Consider the following 23072-nt stretch of genomic DNA (forward strand, 5'->3'; position numbering starts at 1 on the left):
CCTGGGTGTGGATCTGTTTTGATTTTAGGTGGCTGGAGTTCTGTATATCTGAATATCATTTGCTTTTCCTATGTTTGGGAATTTATCCTTAATTTTTTCTGTGAATAGCCTTTGCAGTCCCTTTGTTAGTACCTCTGATTCTTCATTCACATTCTTTATTCTCAAGTTATAGATCCTCTTGTCATCTTCTAGCCTTTGTACTGTTATTGCTTGTTTCCTTGTTATTTTAAAAAAATTCCTTTAATAATCCCACATTGCAAAACTGTCTTCCAGTTTGGATAGTCTATCCTTAGTTTCTTTCAAGCAGTTTAGCCACCTTTCAATGGAGTTTTTAATTTCCTGGTAATCTCTTTGAATCTGTTTCATGTATTCTATATTTTCTTTGTATTCTTTATCAAATGGTTCCCTCCTTTGTGTTCCTCTATTCTTCTATCTGTGTCTTCTTGAGAGGTGTTTAGCATTACTTTCATTAATCTATTTACATTTTGCTATACTTGGTTAAATATTTCACTTTTGAACTCATCTATGAGGTCCCAAATATATTTCATGTCTACTAATGCCGTGTCTGACATTGCATGTTTGCTATCCTCAATCTTTTTTGTATTTACCTGTCTTGGACAAATATTCTCAGGGTTGGGGGCTGGGGGCCTTTTCTTATTGTTTCCTCTTCTCATATTTTTGTTTCTTCTATACAGGCGTATAAAGAAGGCCCCAGTCACCCATTTTTTTATTGATTCTGGTTCTTCTGAAGCATGCTGGCTAGTTGACCTTGTCCACTCCTGTGTACTATTGAAGTGCAAATAGGGATGCATATGTTCGCCCCTCCCTTTTGGGTCAGCCAGCCCTCAGAGGCCTTCACTGTGCCTTGGTGTGCTGAGCACATAGGGAAGTGGTCTGGGATACCCTACTGATTCCCAGCTAGGGAAGTGAACCAGGCCAAGCATATTTGACCATCCCACTTGGGAAGGGAACAACTGATTGAAGCCTCTGCAGTACCTTGTTTCTGCCAGTCCTGTCTGGTCCCAAGATGTCATTCCCTCTCCTGTGATAAGGTTTTATTCCCAACACTCATCGCTGGTTAATACAGGTCCACTATGGGTCCACTATGAGACGGCTTTCTGTTGGTCTCACTGATGACCAACCTCAGTGTGCCTGCATCCCAGTGTGACTGTGGCTCAAAGTGGCAGGATCGCAGGCAGTTTCGCCGAGTCACAGCTGCGTGAGTTCGGATATGCCAACCAGTGTAGTTCTCTGATTTGCTGCTTCCTTCTGCCCTTACATCTCCTCACCAAGGCCTTCAGGCTTGCCCACCACCAGCTTCACTGTGTCAATGCATCTCCAGGTTCCTAAAGTGCTTCTGGCACAGTTGGACCAGCTCTGTTGAGAGTGTCAACAGCCACCGCCTTCTTCTGTTCAAGGTTTTCTTTTTAAAAATTCTTTCTGTAGGCTTCAGTGCTCACTTCAGTTTCTTCCTTGGTAAGGGGAGCTACATCTTTCCTGATTTTCTTTCTCCAGAGTGCTATATTCCAGCATCTGGGCTGTTTCTATCAGAGGTTTTTTAGTTTGCTGCTTACTGTTGTACCATCTTCCCAGATTCCCCCTGTAGTTCTCTTTTTTAGTTGTGTCTTTGTCAGGTTGTGGTACAAGAGTTATATTTTCTTCCAGGAATGACTTAGGAAGAATTGTTTCCCTTTCGATTTCATTGAAGAGTTTGAGGAATGTCGATATTAAGTCTTTGTATTTCGGGGCAGATCTGGGGTGCCCTCACTGGACTCTCTGCGTGTCTGGAGGACTCTGGATTTCTGCACCCAGACTGCTGGAGTTCCCTCAGGCTTCCAGGTGCAGTGAAGGAGAGAGGTGGGTTTGAGGCTTCCACATCAGCCTCCCCATTCCCGGCTTCATTTGGAGACCTGCTGAGCTCCCTATAGGTGGGCTGGCCCACACTACCAGCCTAGCCCAGCCTGTTTAGCTGCTGCACCTGGCCATAGGTCTGCAGAGGAGGAGCTGGGAAGATCTGGGGTGCCCTCACCGGCCTCTCTGCGTGCCTGGAGGACTGTGGATATCTCTGCAACTAGGGAGGGTCCACAGGTTCCTGAAGCACTGCGGCCTGTGGTGAGTACCCTAACCCGGCTGCGATTGAAGAACTGTGGAGCTTCCAAGGGGCAGGTGGGCGCACAGTGTCCCTGAGGCCCAGCTTATCTGGAACTGTGGAGTTCTGAGCAGGCAGAGGAGGGCCACTGGTTCTGTAGGCCTAATGGCTTGGAGTAGCGCGGCGCCAGAGTCCCAGTAGCTCCAAACATAGAAGGGGATTTTCAACAGATCCTGAGGAAGCTTTCAAATAACACTTGAAACACAGAAATATAGGAAAAATGACAAAACGAAAGACCAAATTACAACCTCAAACCTCCAGCCCATCTCAAGAAACCCTAGGAGCGATGTATATAGAAGAAAATATATCCCATTCACCTCCTATATCGGACACAATAGCCACTGAAATTGACAAGCAACTCCAGGAAGCTTTAAAGAAATTCAAACTCGAAATAATCTCCCAGATAAAAGAAGAAATGATAAAAGAAATGAAAGAGATTCTAAATATATCTAAAGAAAACACAGATAAAAAATTGGAGGAACTAAACAAAAAGATAGAATCCCTAGACGAGCAATATAAGAAACAAACAGAATACATAATGCAGATGCACAGAGATATACAGGAAATAAAAAAACTCCACTGAAAGTTGTAAAAACCGCCTTAATGAAAGTGAAGATAGAATTTCAGACCTTGAAGACAGGATTGCAGCTAGTGAACAGGAAAGGAAAGATCTTTTGAAAATAACAAGGAATCAGGAAACAACAATTCAACAACTGCAAGACGATGCAAAGAATAATAACATAAGAATGATAGGGATTAATGAAAGAGAGGGAGACAACATGAAGGATGTCAGGAGGATATTTAGAGAAGTAATAGCTGAAAATTTCCCAAGCATGAGATCAGAAACTGACATCAGGATCAGTGAAGCATATAGAACTCCAAACAGTCATAACCAAAATAAAACTACACCCAGACATATAATAGTCACCATCCCAGAAATCCAACACAAGAATAGATTATTAAAAGCTGTCAGAGAGAAAAGACAAATCACTTATAAAGGAAAACCTATCAGAATCACAGCAGACTTCTCAGCACAAACGATAAAGTCAAGAAGAGCATGGAGTGAAGTATTCCAGATCCTAAAGCAAAATGATTTCCAACCAAGACTGATATATCCTGCAAAACTATCATTCAAAATAGGTGGTGCAATACGATACTTCCATGACAAAGAACAGCTGAAGAACTTCATGAACACCAAACCAACCCTGCAAAAAATATTGAAAGACAGTTTAGATACACAAAGGAAAAAACCACTAAGCAAAGCAAATAATTAAACAGAACCGAAAGATAAAGATGCAACAGCAGAGAGATAACATTCCCATAATTAACCAGCATTTAACAGTAATAACCATTAATGTAAAGGGTCTCAATGCACCAATCAAAAGAAACAGACTAGCAGAATGGATCAAGAAACAAAATCCAACCATATGCTGTTTACAGGAAACCCATCTAACCCAGAAAGATACTCACAGACTGAAAGTCAAAGGATGGAAAACAATTCTTCATGCAGCAGGAATCCAAAAAAAGGCAGGAGTAGCCATTCTGTTTGCAGACAACGTGAACTTTAAACCAACAATGACCATAAAGGACAAAGAAGGTCACTACATACTCGTAAGGGGAAAACTCCAAGAGGAAGAGATAACTATCTTAAATATATACGCACCAAACTCCAGAGCACCCAGTTATATAAAACAATTATTAACAGAAATGAAAACTCAAATTATCAGTAACACAATTGTAACAGGAGACCTTAATACACCACTGACACCAAGGGACAGATCAACCAGACAGAAAATGAGCAAAGAAATAACAGAACTGAATCACACCTGTGAACAAATGGGTTTGATAGACATATACAGAATGTTCCACCCAACAACATCAGAATACACATTCTTCTCACCAGTACATGGATCATTTTCTAAAATAGACCATATATTAGCTCACAGAACATATTTAAGCAAATGCAAAAGAGTTGAAATCATCCCTTGCATATTATCGGATCATAGCGCTCTGAACTTAGAAATTAATGACAAAGGATACTGCAAAAATTCCGCAAACACATGGAAACTAAATAACACACTCTTGAGTAATCAGTGGGTCACAGAAGAAATTAAAGAAGAAATTAAACAATACCTAAAAGAAAATGAAAATGCAGATACAACTTACCGGAATCTGTGGGATGCAATGAAAGCCGTTCTGAGAGGAAAATTTATTGCACTGAGTTCCCACATCAGGAAAACAGAACGAATACAAAGAAATAACTTGATGCTACACCTCAAACAGCTAGAAAAAGAAGAGCAAGTCAAGCCCAAAGCCAAAAGAAGAGAGGAAATTATAAAAATCAGAGCAGAAATCAATGCAATAGAGACTAAGAAAACAATCCAAAGAATCAACGAATCAAAGAGTTGGTTCTTTGAAAGAATAAATAAAATCGATAAGCACCTAGCCAACCTTATTTAAAAAAGGAAAGAAAAAGCTCAAATTCATGCAATAAGAAATGAAACAGGAGAAATCACTACAGACCCAATAGAAATACAGAGGATCATCAACACCTATTTTGAAAACCTCTACTCTCAAAAGTTTGATAACACAGAATAAATAGACAGATTCTTAGAAGCATATGAAGTACCAAAGCTAGATCAAGAGGATATAAAACTGTTGAATAACCCAATCTCTGCTAATGAAATTGAGAATGTAATTGGGTCCTTGCCCACCAAGAAGAGCCCAGGCCCAGATGGATTCACTGCAGAATTCTACAAGAAGTATAAAGAAGACCTAATGCCGACACTCCTCAAACTATTCAATGAAATTGAAAGGGAGCAATCCTTCCTAAGTCATTCCTGGAAGCAAATATTACTCTAGTACCAAAACCTGAGAAAGACCCAACTACAAAAGAGAACTATAGACCGATGTCCCTAATGAACACAGATGCAAAAATCCTCAATAAAATATTGGCAAATAGGATCCAGCAAATCATCAAGAAGATTATACACCATGACCAGGTGGGATTCATCCCAGGAATGCAAGGATGGTTCAACATACGCAAATCAATAAATGTAATCCACCATATCAATAAAGCCAAAAATAAGAATCACATGATCATCTCTATAGATGCAGAAAAAGCCTTCGATAAGGTCCAACATTTATTCATGATAAGAACTTTACAGAAAATTGGAATAAATGGTCTTTTCCTCAATATAATAAAGGCCATTTATGACAAACCAACAGCCAGCATCATACTAAATGGCCAAAAATTGAAAGCCTTTACTTTAAAGTCGGGTACAAGACAAGGATGTCCTTTATCACCACTCCTATTTAATATAGTACTGGAAGTACTAGCCAGAGCAATTAGGCAAGAAAGAGAAATAAAAGGGGTAAAGATAGGAAAAGAAGAAGTTAAATTATCATTGTTTGCAGATGACATGATACTCTACATAGAAGACCCCCTAAACTCCATTGAAATACTCTTAGATACAATAAATAAATTCAGTAATGTGGCTGGATGCCAAATCAATACTCAGAAATCAATAGCATTCCTATACACGAACAACAAAATTACAGAGAGGGAAATAAGAGAAACTGGACTATTCACATTAGCAAGCAAAAAAATGAAATATTTAGGAATTACTCTTACGAAAGAAGTGAAAGACTTATACAGTGAAAATTATAATACACTGAAAAAGGAAATTGAAGATGATCTCAGAAAATGGAAAGACATCCCTTGCTCATGGATAGGAAGAACAAACATTGTGAAAATGGCCATTCTCCCAAAACTGTTATACAGATTCAATGCAATCCCAATAGAAATACCATCAACATACCTTATAGATCTAGAGAAATCACTCCTAAATTTCATCTGGAACCAGAAGAGACCTAGAATCGCAAAGTCAATTCTAAGCAGCAAAGACAAAGCAGGAGGCATCACAATCCCTGGCTTGAAGTTATACTACAAAGCAACAGTAGTAAAATCAACATGGTATTGGAATCAAAACAGAGCAGAAGATCAGTGGAATAGATTAGAAGATACAACCACAACTACGAACACACTCAACCACCTTATCTTTGATAAAGGAGCCAAGCAGGTTCACTGGAAGAACGACAGTCTCTTTAATAAATGGTGCTGGAAAAACTGGCTCTCCATTTGCCGAAAACTAAAGCTAGACCCATGTCTATCACCATGTACTAAATTAAAATCTAAATGGGTCAAAGATCTGAATATTAAAACAGAAACACTAAATCTATTGGAAGACAAAATAGGTAGAAACTTTGGAGACATAGGAGTAGGTAAAGAATTCATGAACAGGACTCAAACCGCACGGGAAATACTTCCCAGAATCAATAACTGGGACCACTTCTTATTAAAAAGTTTCTGCATGTCAAAAGAAATCTCCAGCATAGTGAAAAGAAAACCCACAAACTGGGAAAAGATTTTAGTGAACTCTCTCTCAGACAAGGGCCTCTTGTCTAAAACATACAAAGAATTAAAGAAACTCAGACCTCCGAAATTCAAAGATCCAATCCAAAAATGGGCATCTGAGATGAATATGCAATTCTCAGATGAAGAAATGCAAATGGCAAATAAATACATGAAAAAATGCTCATCATCATTGGTCATTAGAGAAATGCAAATTAAAACCACACTGAGATACCATCTCACTCCTGAAAGAATGGCCAGGATTAAGAAAACCGACAACAAATGCTGGAGAGGCTGTGGGGAAAAAGGAACTCTCCTGCACTGCTGGTGGGAGTGTAGACTGGTACAGCCTTTGTGGAGATCTGTCTGGAGATTTCTCAAAAAGTTGGGACTGGAAATCCCATTTATTCCAGCTATTCCACTTCTAGGCATATTCCCAGAAGAACTGAAAGCATCATACCACAGTGATATATGTGCACCTATGTTTATAGCAGCACAATTTGTAATCGCCAGATCTTGGAAACAACCCAAGTGCCCATCAACTGAGGAATGGATAAAAAAGTTGTGGTATTTCTATACAATGGATTATTATTCAGCTATAAAGAAGGATCACATTGAGATATTTATCAATAAATGGGCGCAGCTTGAGACCATACTCATAAGTGAAATAAATCAATCTCGCATGTGTGAATACCGAATAGTTTCCCTAATGTAAGTAATGATTCAAATATATAAAAATATGTGGTAATCATGATTCCCCATTAGGTGGCCTTGAAGCCTTATAAAGTTTTCACTCATTAATTAGAAAGGCTTTATTCTGGGCTTCTTGATATGAAAATATTTGAAGCTAGAGTATATGAAGTTTTACCCAAATATTTCAAGGAAAAAGACACTATGGTAACTACTATTAAGACTTATAACCATTAAGTTATAAGGTGGTGAAGTACTAGGTTATTGAAACAGTCATGCTGTGACCTCTATTGTTATATTGTTATGTCCTGTTTTATCTCAATCTCCCCCTTATTGTTTCAAAAAAAATTATTTAGTCATTTCTTATGTTTGTCTTAATTAAAGAAAAAATTCAAAAAAATTAGGATATATAAATAGTAACTCTTTTCGATTTCCTATTAACTTGTTTTGAAGTCCTGTAGTACTCCCACGATCTTGTTTTGACTGATTAGACTCTGTTCCATTCTATATGATAGTATCACGTTTGAAGACATAGGCAACTACTTTGAAGACAATAAGATTCACTAAGATACCCATTCTGGTTTGACTATTGTCTTCTTTGGAAGTCCTGTAATGTTTACAATGCCTAAGTTTTATTGGTCTTGTTCTCTACTGTTTTGTCCAACTTTATAATATCTAATAAGATAGACAATTCTTTTTAAGGAAACAAGGGACAACGTTGATAACCATTGTTGATAAACTTGTACTCTGTTCTACACCATGTGCTATGTCTATCCTTGGTATTGACTGACAGCTTTGTTTTGCCATATTTGACTGTATTCCCCCCCCCCAAGGAAGTAATAAGCACTAAGGAGTAATAAAATCCAAGATGTGTAAATTTTGTTGTAAAAAAGAGAGGGAAAAAAAAAGAAAAAGAGCTCTTACGGATATAACAGCAAGTGTGTTTGGGGGTGTTAAATAGCTGACTTTATCAATGTTTTTGGAACATTGAACACAGCTGTTTGCAGTCTCCCTGTTTGAATGTCCACCTTGTGTTCTTTGATACTGTGATTTGAGGAACTGTTTTCAAGAAAATAGTGTGTAATCTACTAGCAGGTAATTTCTTACTGTTATGGTTTTTTGTTTTGTTTTGTTTTGTTTTGTCTTGTAGTTCTGTATTGTGTGTACCCTTACGCCGCTTTGGTTTGTTTTGTGTTTTTCTCTTTTTCCTCTTAAATAAAAAGAAAGTCTTTGTATTTCTTGTAGAATTCTGCAGTGATTCTGTCTGGCCCTGGATGGGCTCTTCTTTGTAGTTAAGGAATTAATTACAGTTTCAATTTCACTGATAGAAATTGTGTTATTTAGTGGTTTTACATCTTCTTGACCTAACTTTGGTACTTCCTATGTTTCCAGGAATCTGTCTACTTCTGTGTTATCAAAGCTATGAGAGTAGTGGTTTTCGAAATAGGTGTTGATGATCTTCTGTATTTCTACAGAGTCTGTAGTGCTTTTGCCTTTTCATTCCTTATTGCTTGAATTTGAGCTTTTTCTTCACTTTTTTAAAATAAGGTTTGCTAGGGGCTTATCAATTTTATTTATTCATTGAAAGAACCAACTCTTTGATTCATTGATTCTTTGGATTATTTTCTTAGTCTCTATTGCATTAATTACTGGTGCAATTTTTATAATTCCCCCCTTCTTTTGGCATTGGGTTTGACTTGCTCTTCTTTTTCTAGATGTTTGAGGTATAGCATTAGGTTATTTATTTGTATTTGTTCTGTTTTCCTGATGTGGGCACTCAGTGCAATAAATTTTCCTCTGAGGACTGCTTTCATACCATCTCACAGATTTCAGTAAGTTGTATTTGTATTTTAATTTGCTTGTAGGTATTGTTTAATTTCTTCTTTAATTTCCTCTGTGATCTACTGATTATTCGAGTGTGTTATTGAATTTCCATGTGATTGTGGGATATTTGCAGTTTCTTTTATCATTCATTTCTAGTTTCATGGTGCTATGATCCAATAACATGCATGGGATAATTTCAACTCTTTTGAATTTATTGAAATATGTTCTGTGGGCTAATATGTGGTCTGTTTTAGAGAATGATCCATGTACTGCTGAGAAGAATGTGTATTCTGATGTTGTTGGATGGAACACTCTGTATATGTCTATCAAGTCCATTTGTTTACAGGTGTGATTCAGTTCTGTTATTTCTTTGCTTATTTTCTGTCTGGTTGATCTGTCCCTTGGTTTGAATGGTGTGTTAAGGTCTCCTGTTATAATTCTGTTATTGCTAAGTTAGTTTTTCATTTCTATTAATACTTGCTTTACATAACTGGGTGATCTGGAATTTCGTGCATATATATTTAAGTTTGTTATCTCTTCCTCTTGAAGTTTTCCCTTAACCAGTATGTAATGACCTTGTTTATCTCTTCTGATCATTCTTGGTTTAAAGTTCACTTGTCTGCAAACAGAATAGCTACCTCCACTTTTGGGGGGGGGTTCCTGTTGCATGGATAATTGTTTTCCATTCTTTGACCTTCAGTCTGTGAGTACTCTTTTGGGTTAGATAGGTTTCTTGTAGACAGCATAGAGTTGGATGTTTTTTTTTTTGATCCCTTATGCCAGTCTGTTTCTTTTAATTGTTGAATTGAGACCATTACATTAATGGTTATATCTGTTATATATTGGTTTATTGTTGACATGTTAGCTTTCTGCTGTTGCATCTTTATGTTTCCATTCTTGTAACTGTCTGCTTTGCTTAGTATTTTTTTTCCCTAAATGTGTCTAGACTATCTTTCAGTATCTTTGCAGGGTTGACTTGGTGATCATGAAGTTCTTTAGCTGCTCTTTGTCATGGAAGTATCTTATTTCTCCATCCATTTTGAAAGACAGTTTTTCAGGGTACATCAGTCTAGGTTACAAATCACTTTCCTTTAGGATCTGAAATACTTCATTACATGCTCTTCTTGACTTTATTATTTGTGCTGAGATATCTGCTGTGATTCTGATAGGTTTTCCTTTGTAGGTGATCTGTCATTTGTCTCTGAGAGCTTTTAATATTCTATTCTTATCTTGAATTTCTGGGATGGTGATTATTATATGACTGGGTATAGTTTTGTTTTGGTTATGGCTATTTGGAGTTCTATGTTCATCACTGATCTTGATGTCAGTTTCCAATCTCATGTTTGGGAAATTTTCAGCTATCACTTCTCTAAATATCCTCTTGATATCTTTTATGTTCTCCCCTTCTTTTTCATTTATCCCTATCAATCTTATGTTGTTTTTCTTTGCATCATCTTGCAGCTGTTGAATTGTTATTTCCTGATTCCTTGTTATTTTAAAAAGATCTTTCCTTTGCTGTTCACTAGCTATAATCTTGTCTTCAAGGTCTGAAATTCTATCTTCAATTTCATTGAGATGGTTTTGACAACTTTCAATGGACTTTTTAATTTCTTGCATATCTCTTTGAATCTGTTTCATGTATTCTGTTTTTTTTTTCTTATATTGTTCATCTAGGGATTCTACCTTTTTGTTTTGTTCCTCTAATTTTTAAACTATGTATTCTTTAGATATGTCCAGCATCTCTTTCATTTCTTTTATCATTTCTTATTTTACCTGGGAGGTCATTTCTTGTTTGAATCCCTTTAAAGCTTCCTGGAGTTGCTTCTCTGTTTCAGTTGCTCTTATGTCCGATATTTCAGGTGCATGGCATAAATTTTCTTCAATGTGCCTAGCTCTAAGGTTTCTTGGGATGGTCTGGATGCTTGAGATTGTATTTGGGTCTTTCATTTTGTTATTTTCTTATATTTCTGTGTTTCAAGTGTCATTCCAAGGTTTCCCTGGGCCTGTTGGAAATTCTCTTTTATGCCCTCATATCCTGGGACTCTGTCTGCCCAGTTTCCTGGATTGAGAGAGGGTCACTTGGGGTGGAGCAGGCAAGCCCAAGATCTACTGAGCTGGTGGAGTGTGGCAGGAAGTTGTGAAGTTCCTTGGCAGGTGGGAGCAGTGATCTTAAAGTCCCAGTGCTTGGGATGGTGCAGGGACACCCACCTCTGCCCAGTTTCCAGAATTGAGGGCACAGGCAGGCCCAAGATCCCTGGAGCCAGCCAATCATGGCAGTAACCTGGGAAGTTGGTGCAGGCAGGTCTAAGACCTGCTGAGCTGGTCAAGTGTGGCAGGAAGCTGTGAAGTTCCTTGGCTGGTGGGAGCAATTATAGTGAACTCTTGGGGATTGGGATGGTGTGAGGACATTCACTAGTAATGTTCTATGCTAAGCTTACTGCCTATATTATACTATAGTGTTACCTATCTCCTAAATGTTTAACAACTAAAATTAAGAGGTAGTTATAAATTCCTTTTGCTGAAAGCCACTAGATGTTAAATAACACCATAGCTTATTTCTCTCCTAAATAAAAATAAAAAATTAATAAAACAGGTCATCCTCCAAAAATCAGATGGCATTAGACATTTTAATAACATAAGGAGACATTTTAATAACATGTCAGTTCCTAAAATTCTCTGGACCTTGTCCTCCTTATGGGAAGCCATTACTAAAATTATAAATACACTGTTGATTATATTTGACTCCTATATACTTACTTAATTCTACAGATACCTCCTACTGTAGACCAGATCTCAAGCCAAAAGGGGAAATGTGGCCCTCAAACCCCACAGTGACATCCTTAATATGGCTTTTAGTGTTTTCAACAGCAGAGATAGCAGTGACACTTGGAGCTCTGAGACAGGTAAACTGACACAATGTGGAGCTGTCTGAGCCACCCCCCCCCATGAACCATGCCTCAAATGCAGCAGAACGACATTGGGCAAGACAGTGCCCCATTCTGGCATTCCTTTGGGATCTTACTCCAGGGCTACTGGACTGTCCTAGCCACCAGAGAGTGGCTAAGTCATCCTAACTTCTAGCCCTCACAAAAATTCCAACACTGCCAGATTCATTGCTGACAGATCTGCTTAAACTTGCTGCTGAAGACTGATGGGGCACAGGGCCAACAACAGCCCACTTTAAGGTGTCTGTCTCAGGGTCCCAAGTCCCACTAAAAGTCTCAGGTAAGACATTCTCTATACTTGTGGGAATAGAGGCCACATATATAGAGTTCTTCCTGAGTTTTTAGGCTGCTATATTAAGTCCTCAGTCTCTATCAGGGGTATTGATGGCCAACCTATGCCATTTACAAACAGGGCCTATTTCAGGCAGGTCCCAGACTGCTTCTTCCCAGTCCACCCAGTGGTGCTAAATCTTCCCTCCACCACTTACTCTACAGTCCTAAAACTTAAAAATGCTTTTTATTCACTTGTGTTTCTACAGACTGACCCAGACTCTGAAGTCTCAACAGCTTACACCTGTTATTGCTAGTAAACCTCTCTTCAGGGATATATAGCACCCCCTTCCTTTCCTATTCACCAACTTCTCAGACGCAACCCTGGTCAAGACTAACAGATAAATTTTATCTTCTCACCTTTGTTTATATGTTTTTAGGGTACATAAAAGCCTTTGCCACAACCAGGAAGACTGCTGATATATTTACTAAAGCCCTGTAACAGCAAATCATCACAAAGACTACAACCAAGTTAAAGGGGTCCATTCCTGGTCTTCTTGGCAACCTCAACAGCAGTCAAAGTTGCTACACTGCCATCCTGGTTTCACATCACTCAGGCTAAATGGATACTCTTTCAGCCCTAGATCTAACCTTCCTTTTGCCTACTCATTTCCACCTCACCAAGGCCTCACAGCCACAACTCTCAGGCTGTCATGTTTTGTTATCCAATTTGATTCATAACTTCTTACATTCTATTAATTATCACTTTTACAGCAGGACTCTTAACAATATTTCCTAATGATTCCCTCATCATGCATACCAGAGGCAAGTCTTACCTACCTACCCTCTTAACTTTTACCCTTTCATAACTTCACTCCTCCTAACCCTACATTTATTTTCAGAATTCTACCTCACTGTGACAATGAGTCTACCTCAACGTAGTCCTGATAAAATGATACATCTAAATCAAGGGCACCTTTCCTTGTACCTCAACTAGGTCGTTAAATAGGATGGTGTTATGCCTCCTCATAATACCTTGTCCTTTTCTTTTTCCATCTAACATATGGGCGTTCACCAGTGATAAAGTTGTCCTGGCTGAAACACCTGGCACCAGCTTCTACATGGGCATCAACCTTCATCCCATCAATACTCCTAAACCCCAGTACATTACCCCCTTCCAGCAGGAAGTAGTAAAAAAAGAGAAAAACTCCTCCCTTTTTCCTAATAATCAAAAGATGGGACTGAAAGGATTTTGGCCCATTTGGGACACTGTAGCTGGTGAAAAGCCTTGGAGGCAAAACCAAGGAGCTCTTTCTTCCCCACCTCTAGGAATTTGCCTGTGATGTGAAATGAATACCAATGGGCTACCTGCACATCACTAATGCCCCTTAGGCACCAGCCCAAACTTAAGCTACACGTATGCCCCCACTCCACGTGTCCAATGGAGAGAAAGCCGGACCCTGGTGGTTTGAGGGGTCTTTCCCCACATTCTTAAAGGCCACTTATATTTCATACTTCTTATCTTTTTGGCCATGCCACAATTCTATCAATAAATACCTTTATTCTTTGCTTTTTCAATGAAAAATATAAAATGCATATATACTATATTGTTAACTGCTATCTTAGCATGATTATTGTCCAGTAATTGCTCAAGGATATTTAATTACTCCTAGATAAGCAGTTAGAGACCTCTAGCACTGATCACACCAAGTCACATGGAAACTGTGTCAGTCTCTCAACTAAAACATGTGGAGAGAAGTTCCACATAGCTAAGCTCATTTCAACCTAAGTGCACAGTGAGAGTGCAGAACTATTCATGTTTTCCTTCTTCAAATATATTTATTAATTTAAAAAATAGAAAAATCATTCTGCAATGATAAAAATATAAAAATTAGAGAAAATATAAACATAACTCCTTGAACTGCTGCAAATATGACATTTGTTGCTGCAACATTCATTTTTTCCTTTGATTCCTTTTTCATCATTTACTTAGCTGTTAATTTCATCATTATCTTTGCTAATTTCTTTTGTGTTTCTACTCTATGTCAGATGCTTTTTAAGCTTCAAATAAATAACTTGTTTCTCACCACATGAACTTTCTGTTCTGATAATGGAGCAAAAAGTCTCTAAAAGCAGAGTATTCCAAACATATAATTCTTGGATGTATTAAGAGTAGTGAGTAAGCTAAAAAGCAAGATGCATTAGGATGTCCTCGGAGAACAACACGCAGTTTGTTAGGAGAGTACTTTCTAGGAATGTGGCATTTTAGTGAAACCTAAAGTGTTTCCTAATGTTATACACTATTGAATGAATCATAGACAAAAAAGCCTAGAATTCCAGGTACGAGGTTGAAGCAAAGAAAGCTACCTGAGTTAGCTTTCTTAGCATTAGTAGTACATCCTTTTAAATTTAAGCTTTTCTTTTTTTATGTGTAGGGAAGTGTTGCTTAAGAGTGTGACTTGATTAAAATGAATAAATTGAGACATAAATGAATTGATCCATTTATCTTTCAGTATTTATCTCTTGTAAGTGAATTATAAATCTCAGAGAACTATTGAAATATGTGATTAATGTGATCAGCTTTGAGCTTCACATCCATTACTCCTGCAATTATGAATACAATGGTTTATGGAATTGATAAAATCTGGCACCAGGCATGAGTGGACATTTTAAAAAGTTTAACCTGCTCCAAGGTGGTTGTCACAGGTTTCTGAAGTAAGATAATGATGGGTAGAAAAAAGCAGGGATGTAGAAGTTGAGAGAAGACAATGAATGGAGAAGAGTTGGATGTGGAAACACATTGCTCCTTTCAACATAACCCGTGTGAGGCTGGATGTGCAGGCTGCGAGCTGTGTGAAAGAATGAAGAAATATCAGATGGGGATGGGGATATAGCTCAATGGCACAGAGCCTGCCTGGCAATCTCGAGGTTGTGAGTTCTATTCCTGTTACAAATTTTTTTTTAAATGACAGGTTGGACTCTGTAAAGCTGGAATTTTATGAGTTTTTATTTTTTGCCAGTTTAGTGAATGTCCATGAGATTTTTTAAATAAATATTTTAAGATCCAGTGACCAAAGTAATATTTTCCAAATACTCTGTTTGGCTGTTTATAGAGTGTTTATTAAGGTTTCAGGCAATCAGATGCTAAAATCTAGAGCACTCTAGTACAGTTAGTCTTTCAACTACTTGATAGCTTCAGTATTATGAGAGTATTTTTTGTCTATTTCATCTGTTTTTTGTCTTTAAGCACAACATCTATGATCCTCATTTAATCCACCTTTCCCACTGACGAGGATTCTAATTTAGGGATGATAAGAAAAAAGAAAGTTAACTTATTTTTGACCATTTCACTTGAGGTTATTTGGGTTATTGGAAACCAGAAATTGGAGATTTTCTTTGTGTGTTTTATTTTTCACTTGAAAATGTGCAGAGAGCTTGTCCCATTAAACTGGCGATGTAGGCTGCTACAGAGAAAGTGTTCTAGCATCTTAGGATGACAAGGACCTCTTCTCAGAAATCCAGATTTTTTGGTATCCACTTGATGTCCTTCTTTTTTGCATATTTTAAACTAAACAGTTGGAAGGAAAATTTTTACTGTGTGACACATGGTCTATTTAAATGTTTGACTGCTTCACTGATCACATAAACTGTTTGATGCGTTTGGCTTTATGTCATCACATTTAATTGATGAATTGCCTGATAAAAATTGGTAATCCATAGTTATGTTCTCAAGAAAGGGCATACTTCTGAGATTTAGTACTACTTGTATATTCACTTTTATAACACCAAAGATAAAACTATAAAATATGTATTTTAGAAAAGAAAACTGCAATAAAGACATAATCAAGTACACTAAGCAACATCATTTGCTATAGTAATGATATTCATTACTTAACAAGTGAGACAAAAACAATTCAAATTTGTAAACATAGCTATGGGGGACATATCTGATACTTTATATTTCTAAAAATGTTTAAAATGTTATAAATTGACATTAGTATCAGTACTACATTGTATTATATTACTGGATTGCTATGTGTAATTCATAATATCTTCTAGTGTTAGAGAAATATGGCTTACTTTAAAACTTGGTTTGCAGTTTTAAAGGTGATTATACAAAACTAAAATTCACTTTTATCCACCCACCTCTCTGGAAGAATCAGCGTCTTAGAGAGACTCTACCTGTGGCATCAGCTAGAGCTGAAGGGCTCTACAAGCCTTTGAAAGCTCAACTGAGCTCCAAGTGTCTCCTAATCCACTCATTTCCTGGGTCATTGGTGAGGAGGATGTCCCTGGAGCTGGTTCCTTAACAAGATCCCCTGGAGGCATCAAAAAGCCTCCTTTTGAGCCTTCCTGGTACTCTAAGACTGTATTATGTAATTGAATTCATCTCCATGACAGCTAAACAGTGATTAAGGTGCATCTGTCAGAGGCTCTCACTTCCAACTCGAGATTCACTATTGAAAAAAAAATATAAATATATCATACTCAGGAGCTAGAAACTTGAGATGTAGCAGCAAAATTAGAGCAAACTGTATATATAGAAAGCATGTTTGTAACACCATCATCTCTCGTTGCCTTTCTCCATTAGATCTGGCATAGTCATTATTTCCAGGATGGCAAAAGACAGACATATTCTCTAAAAGACAATACTTATGAAATGAAATTATTCTTTTCATCTTTCCTTTAAGCTTCCATTTTGGAGGAGACAAGAGTGTAGACAACTCCTAGAAAAGAGTCAAACATAGTTTTTGTAAGAGACAATGTCTATAAATTTCCTGATGAAAAACTGTATTTTTCCATATTGAATGTCTCAGATATCTGTATTTTATCTATACAGTGTCTAGTATGAGGTGTTAACAGGCAGCGTGGACAGAATGTAATAGTGAAATGGACCCTGGAAAACCAACACAGTCACACTAACTATTCTGGCATGGGTCCCTCGTGGTGACTAATGTGCATCCTGTCCACATTGCGGGTGTGCTTGTTGCTGTGAAGCAGGCTGCCAATCAGCCAAAGAAAACACTTGGTAATGGTTGGTGGAGGTTAAGATTTATTATGATATCACTAGGAAAGGATGGAGTGAGTTGAGATCCACTAGCAGAAAAGGACAGAGTCCAGGGATACATGGATAGGCAGAAAAGTGTCAGAAGATGCCCATAAATGCAATAGTGGCTGTGGTCGGACTAGTTTATAACCACAGTCCACTGGTGGCAGACTGGACAGTGGGTAACTAGGGAAGTGTCCAGTGACACGTGGCTGTAAAGCAGTGCTGTCCACACTCAGTTATTACATAGAGGGGGTTTTCCAAACCACGTAAGAGTGCCTTTGTGAGCTTGCTTTGTCCCATTATATAGCCAACATTTCAAACATCAGCCACCTTAGCACAGAGCTGAAAAGGCAGCTACCACATATCGCATTGGTCCGGCCCATTCTCTGCATTTTTTAGATCATAATCACCTGGACTGTCCATTCCCAATGTTCTTGTATGCTCACTTGACTTCATAAGAGCCTTGGACATGCAAAAGAGGTGATTCAGACCTTTATTGTTAAAGGCCCTGGTTTTGGTTAGGTAGGATACACTGTGATTAGAAAAAGAGAAATAAAGGTAAAAAGAGTATTGAATTTTGATGCTTGTTATAACAAAATACCATACAGAAAATGGTTTAAACAATTATAGTCCTAAAAGTCACGAATTCAAGACAGAGATATCTAGGCTTTGTTTTCTTCTTGGTCAAATAGCTTGCTTCTCACTGTGTCCTCTCTTGCTTAGCCTACCCCTGTGTGTGTGATTCTTGCTCCTCAACCTCATCTGTGCTTCTTATAAGAACTGAAGTTTTACTGGGTTCAGATGCAGCTGAGTGAGCCAACTTTAATTTAAATAGTCTTTAAAAGCCCAATGATCAAACACTGCCACAATATGAGGTGGTAAGGTTTAGGTTTTCAACATATGAATTTGGACACAATTTAGCTCATAAGAAGGACTGAAAATAAGTTAATAAAGAAACTTTGCTGGATTCACTATTCTCATGTACCTTAAACTGTGGAATACAATTATTTTAATTCTCTCACATTAAGTCCTCAAAGAATTGAAAAAATGATTTCTTTGTTATGCAAAATCTTGCACCTGGAATCTATACTGTGGAATTAAAATAAATTATACAAATAAAAAAATCTTCATAAGATCATTATTAAATATAATGAAACTCTGGAATATATATGGCTACAAACTTATTAAACAAGTAAGTCATATGCAAGTAAATAATCGTATGTTATTTTAAGCTTTTATCTATATGAATTACAGAGAAATTTGAGGAAAGCTTTTGACAAGAAAACAAATTAATAATTAAAAAGTTATCTGTTATTACATGATAACACTCATATAAAATCAGAAAAGGAAAACTCTAAATTGATCAAGGGATTAATAGTCACCAAATGCTGGAGGTGGGTGGAATTAATTTGATAATGTCCATAAAATTTGCAAAGATTTACTTACAAAGTTGGATATGGAGGGTTTCATGCAAAGCTGGATATGATGGGGTGCATGCATTTCAAGTACTTGAGAGGCTGAAGCAGGAGTATTTCTGAGTTCAAGTCCAATAGGAACTACATAGCCAGATCCTATTTCAAAAGATAAAACAAAACAAAGATTCAGTAACAGAGGACAAGCATATTCGGAAGAGCTTATGTTCCGCATAATAACTATGGTTCATAATACTGAATTACTCAAAATGATGCTAACAAGATAGATATTAAATGTTCTCAACACACATGCACCCACGTCAGCTGTGAGGTAATGGATATATAAATCATATTGATCACAGTAAACAAGTATAGAATCAGTATAATCACAGCACCCTACAAATATACCATTTTTATTTAGCAATTACTACTTGGAAGCCTGAAAAAATAAACAAAAGTATTTTATCACTTTGATTTTTTGTTAAAACACTAACAGATTACTTTTCAAAATTCTTCATATGTATGAATGGCACTACCACATTTTTATTTCTGCTCCAAATTCAGAGAGTATTTACATCATGCTAAAATATTTCCTAATGTCTCTTTTCAATCATTTCCCCATATCCTATCCTAGATCATGATCCATATGATTTTTATTATGTTGGACTAGCTAACTTGCTTTAGACCTTGACATAGAAAGAATAACATGATGTAATATTTTTGGTTACTATTACCGATGGTTTACCACGCTGCTCTGTGTCTGTGTAGATCACTGCACATTACTGCTGAGCTTTGTCCAGTGTATAAACATTTCATAACTCATTTTTAGTCCTTGATGAAAAATAAAATATTGTCTTTTTCTGGTAATTTAAATAAACCTATCAGTGACAAGGATATATATGTATTTTTCTGGATATATTTTCACCCTTTATAAATAAAAATCAATTTCTGAATCATAAAATCATTATATATTGAACAGTATTTTAAACTGCTAACCTATTATTGCAGAATCCAGTTAGCAATGTAGGATGATTTCGAGCACTGCAATTAGTAAATGATAGTTGATATCAGTTTGACAAGTCATAATTTATTTTTAGTAGTCTACTAATAATAGTATTTGCAGTACTAAGGATTTAATCCAGTGCTTCAGTCATGGTAGACCAGTATTCTACCTGGGAACTACAATCCTTTACCTTTTTATTTTTATTTTGAAGTATAGTATCATTAATTTGCAAAAGCTGGACTCAAACCTTGTGAACTGTCTGCCTTGGCCACAAGTAGTACAAGTTTACTTAATTTTTCTCAAACACTTGGTTGGCAAGTAGTTTCTTATGGTTGTTGTAACTTTATTTCACTGAAGAACAAGCATACTGGGGCCTCCTATTTATCATTCAGTCGTGGATCATTTGGGTATTTACACTGTGAAGCACGTTTCATATGTCTTGTCTATGTTTAGTAAATGGGCATTTTTGTTCTTGATGTGTTGAAGCAGAAATCCTCACCTGACCAAAGCCATTTTGTCCAATAAATCTGCAGTCACTCTGTTCTGTGCCACTGGACTCTGCTAATCCATATGGTTGTCATCAAACTGAAACTTCTGTGAATGTGCTAAAGACAGCTTTGTGACACACAACTATGCTCACTGCACAAAATACCCATCATACACTGACCTTTGGCTAAAAGCTTATGTTGTTCTTGTAACCTCTGTTTTCACTCTACACACACACACACACACACACACACACACACCACGTCGGTATTCCTTTCCTTCAGTCTAGTTTTTTCAAATGTTTCATTACATTATGTAATTCTGGTATATAAGCAGTCTTCAGATATATGGTTTTAGTTTTCCAACTTTTATTTTCAAGGTTCCCTTGTTTTTTCTGGATCTTTTTTATAGTATACAGAAACAGCTAATGATATATATGAGGAGCCTTTAACTGCATATCTTGAAGATAGAACTGGACATGTTTCATGTGAGAACAGTCATCTGTGATAAGAGATTTTATTTTCAAGATTTTCTTATTGGTAACTAATAAAAGTTCCTATATAATCAAGAATATTGCTTTGGCTTATATTAGGTGAGTACAATATTTATTGTTTTTTCTAGGTGAAAAAGAGTACAGTTTGATATAAGAATTACTGATTAAGAAGAAGACAAATTGCAAAGTATTTCTACTTTTTAATACTAAAGTGCAGTGATGGAACATTAAGCAAAGACAGATTGAATGTTGGGTGGGAATTTTGAATCGATGAGTTAAGGTTCTCTTGAGGGGATCTTTTACTTCTTGGTTGTGCAGGTTGTAGATCAATGGGTTCTATCTTTGGGATAACCAAGGTATAAAACACAGAGGACATTTTATCAACATTGAAAGTATGGCTGGATTTGGGCTGGAGGGAAATAAATAGCAATGTGCCTTAGAATACAGCCACCACAGTCAGATGGGAGCTACAGGTGGAGAAGACTTTGCACCTCCCCTCAGTAGAGTTCATCCTGACAATGGTCACAAGAGTAAATATTTAACATATGAGAACAATCAGGAATGAGGACAGCAGATTACAGCCAGAGAAGTCAAGATTATCAGCTCTAATTCATGTGTATCAGAGTAAAGCATGGTCATTAGAGGAAGACAGTCACAGTAAATAATACCTGATGATGTTAGAGCCACAAAAGGACAATGTAAACAACTTCACTGTGAGCAACAGTGACACAAAGGTGCTATAGAGGTAAGGAACAATAACCAAACCCCAACATACCCTGTCTGCCATGATGACCATGTACGTGAGAGGTTTGAAGATGGCTACATAGTGATCACAGGCCATTGCTGAGAGTATGGACAGTTTAGTAATGATGACAATCTCAAAGAATACCAACTGGGTATCACAACTACTGTAGGAAATGGTGTTTTTGTGTGCTAAAAAATGTATCATCATCTTTGGGCCAATGACATTGGAGTAACCAAGATCAATTATTGATAAATGACTAGGGAAAAATGCATGGGTTTGTGTAGCTTAGAGTCCAAATGGGTCAAGATGCCCATATTCAGGTAGCCTATCACTGCCAAGTATAAGAGAAATATTGCAAAAAACGTTCCCTGGATGCTAGAGTTTTCAGTGACTCCCATGATTTTATTATCATGTAACCTGAGTCACTGCATTATGATTGAGCGTCTCCATATGGTTCATCTCGAAAACCTGTGTAAGGATAATATCAACACCAGTTATATTTGAAATACCATCTAAGAGAATTTGCAGTATGGTGTATACCACTTACAGATATCTTTGTCTCAGATACTAAGTAGACTGTTATGCTTCGCACCAGGCCAAAATCATGCAGAACTACACTCACATTCAACAAAACTTTAGATGGCAAGATATTTCAAAGAAGTTGTTCTCATGTAGATACTAATACACATGTCTTTAAGTCCCAGGTCATTTAACTACATTAACAGAACTGTATTATTTTAGCTTTTCAAATTTCTCATGTGATTTATGGAACATACATCTGCATCTAAACAATGAACCTTACCATAATGCCAATCATCAAGTGTGTTTAAAGAAGCAAGAGTAGAAAGATTTTGAAAACCTCAGTTGAATAAATCTTTTAATACATCTCAGCTTATTAACTGATCATAAAATCCAGTACTCTAATATGAGCATTTGAATGATGTTGGTATCCCCATCCGCTTTTGCCACATCTGTCCATCTTTCATGATGAATAACTGCTCCTAACAACCTCACATATCCCCTGCTGCAGAAAAGGAGTGGGCCAAATGGTATGATTATGCATCTTTTAACCTCCTTCAGGGATAATAATGAGAAAAATGCACCACAGAAAGAAGAACACAAACGAGTTTCAACATCTGAAGTGTGTACATTTGCTGCCAGCCAATTTTTAAGCATTTTACAAATATTAATATGATCCACACAATACACCAGGAAGAAGGTAGTAATAGAAACTTATGGAAAAGCAAGGAAACAGGCTTAGAGAACTTAGTAACTTAACAAGCTCCACTTAGCCTATTACCAATGAAGACAGGTGCCATTCTACCTCAGGACTCTAATCTCAACCTGAATGTGGTGAGCCAGTACAGAAATCCAGGCACTTTGGCAGCTGAGGCAGGAGAGCTGCAAGGCTGCACTTGGCATGGGTAACTTAGCCTCTTAGCAAGCTCCTGTCTCATCAATAAATTAATAAGTAAATTTTTGGAGATATAAATGAATAATAGTCCAGGAGGCCCCCTCTCCATGAAGGGGACTCTGAAGAGATGTGAAACAGGAATGGAACAGAAGAAATACCAGATGAATAACGACAAAG

At 37.2% G+C, this 23072-nt stretch overlaps 1 pseudogene; it reads right to left on the minus strand.

Annotated features, from left to right (window-relative positions):
- Window positions 1-20826: 20826 nt before the first annotated feature.
- LOC134475145 (olfactory receptor 8K1-like) lies at window positions 20827-21940 on the minus strand (annotated as a pseudogene).
- Window positions 21941-23072: the final 1132 nt, after the last annotated feature.

Source organism: Cavia porcellus, unplaced genomic scaffold, assembly GCF_034190915.1.
Source record: "Cavia porcellus strain 051 isolate PalLab524CR breed Dunkin Hartley unplaced genomic scaffold, mCavPor4.1 scaffold_136, whole genome shotgun sequence".
NCBI classification, from domain to species: domain Eukaryota; kingdom Metazoa; phylum Chordata; class Mammalia; order Rodentia; family Caviidae; genus Cavia; species Cavia porcellus.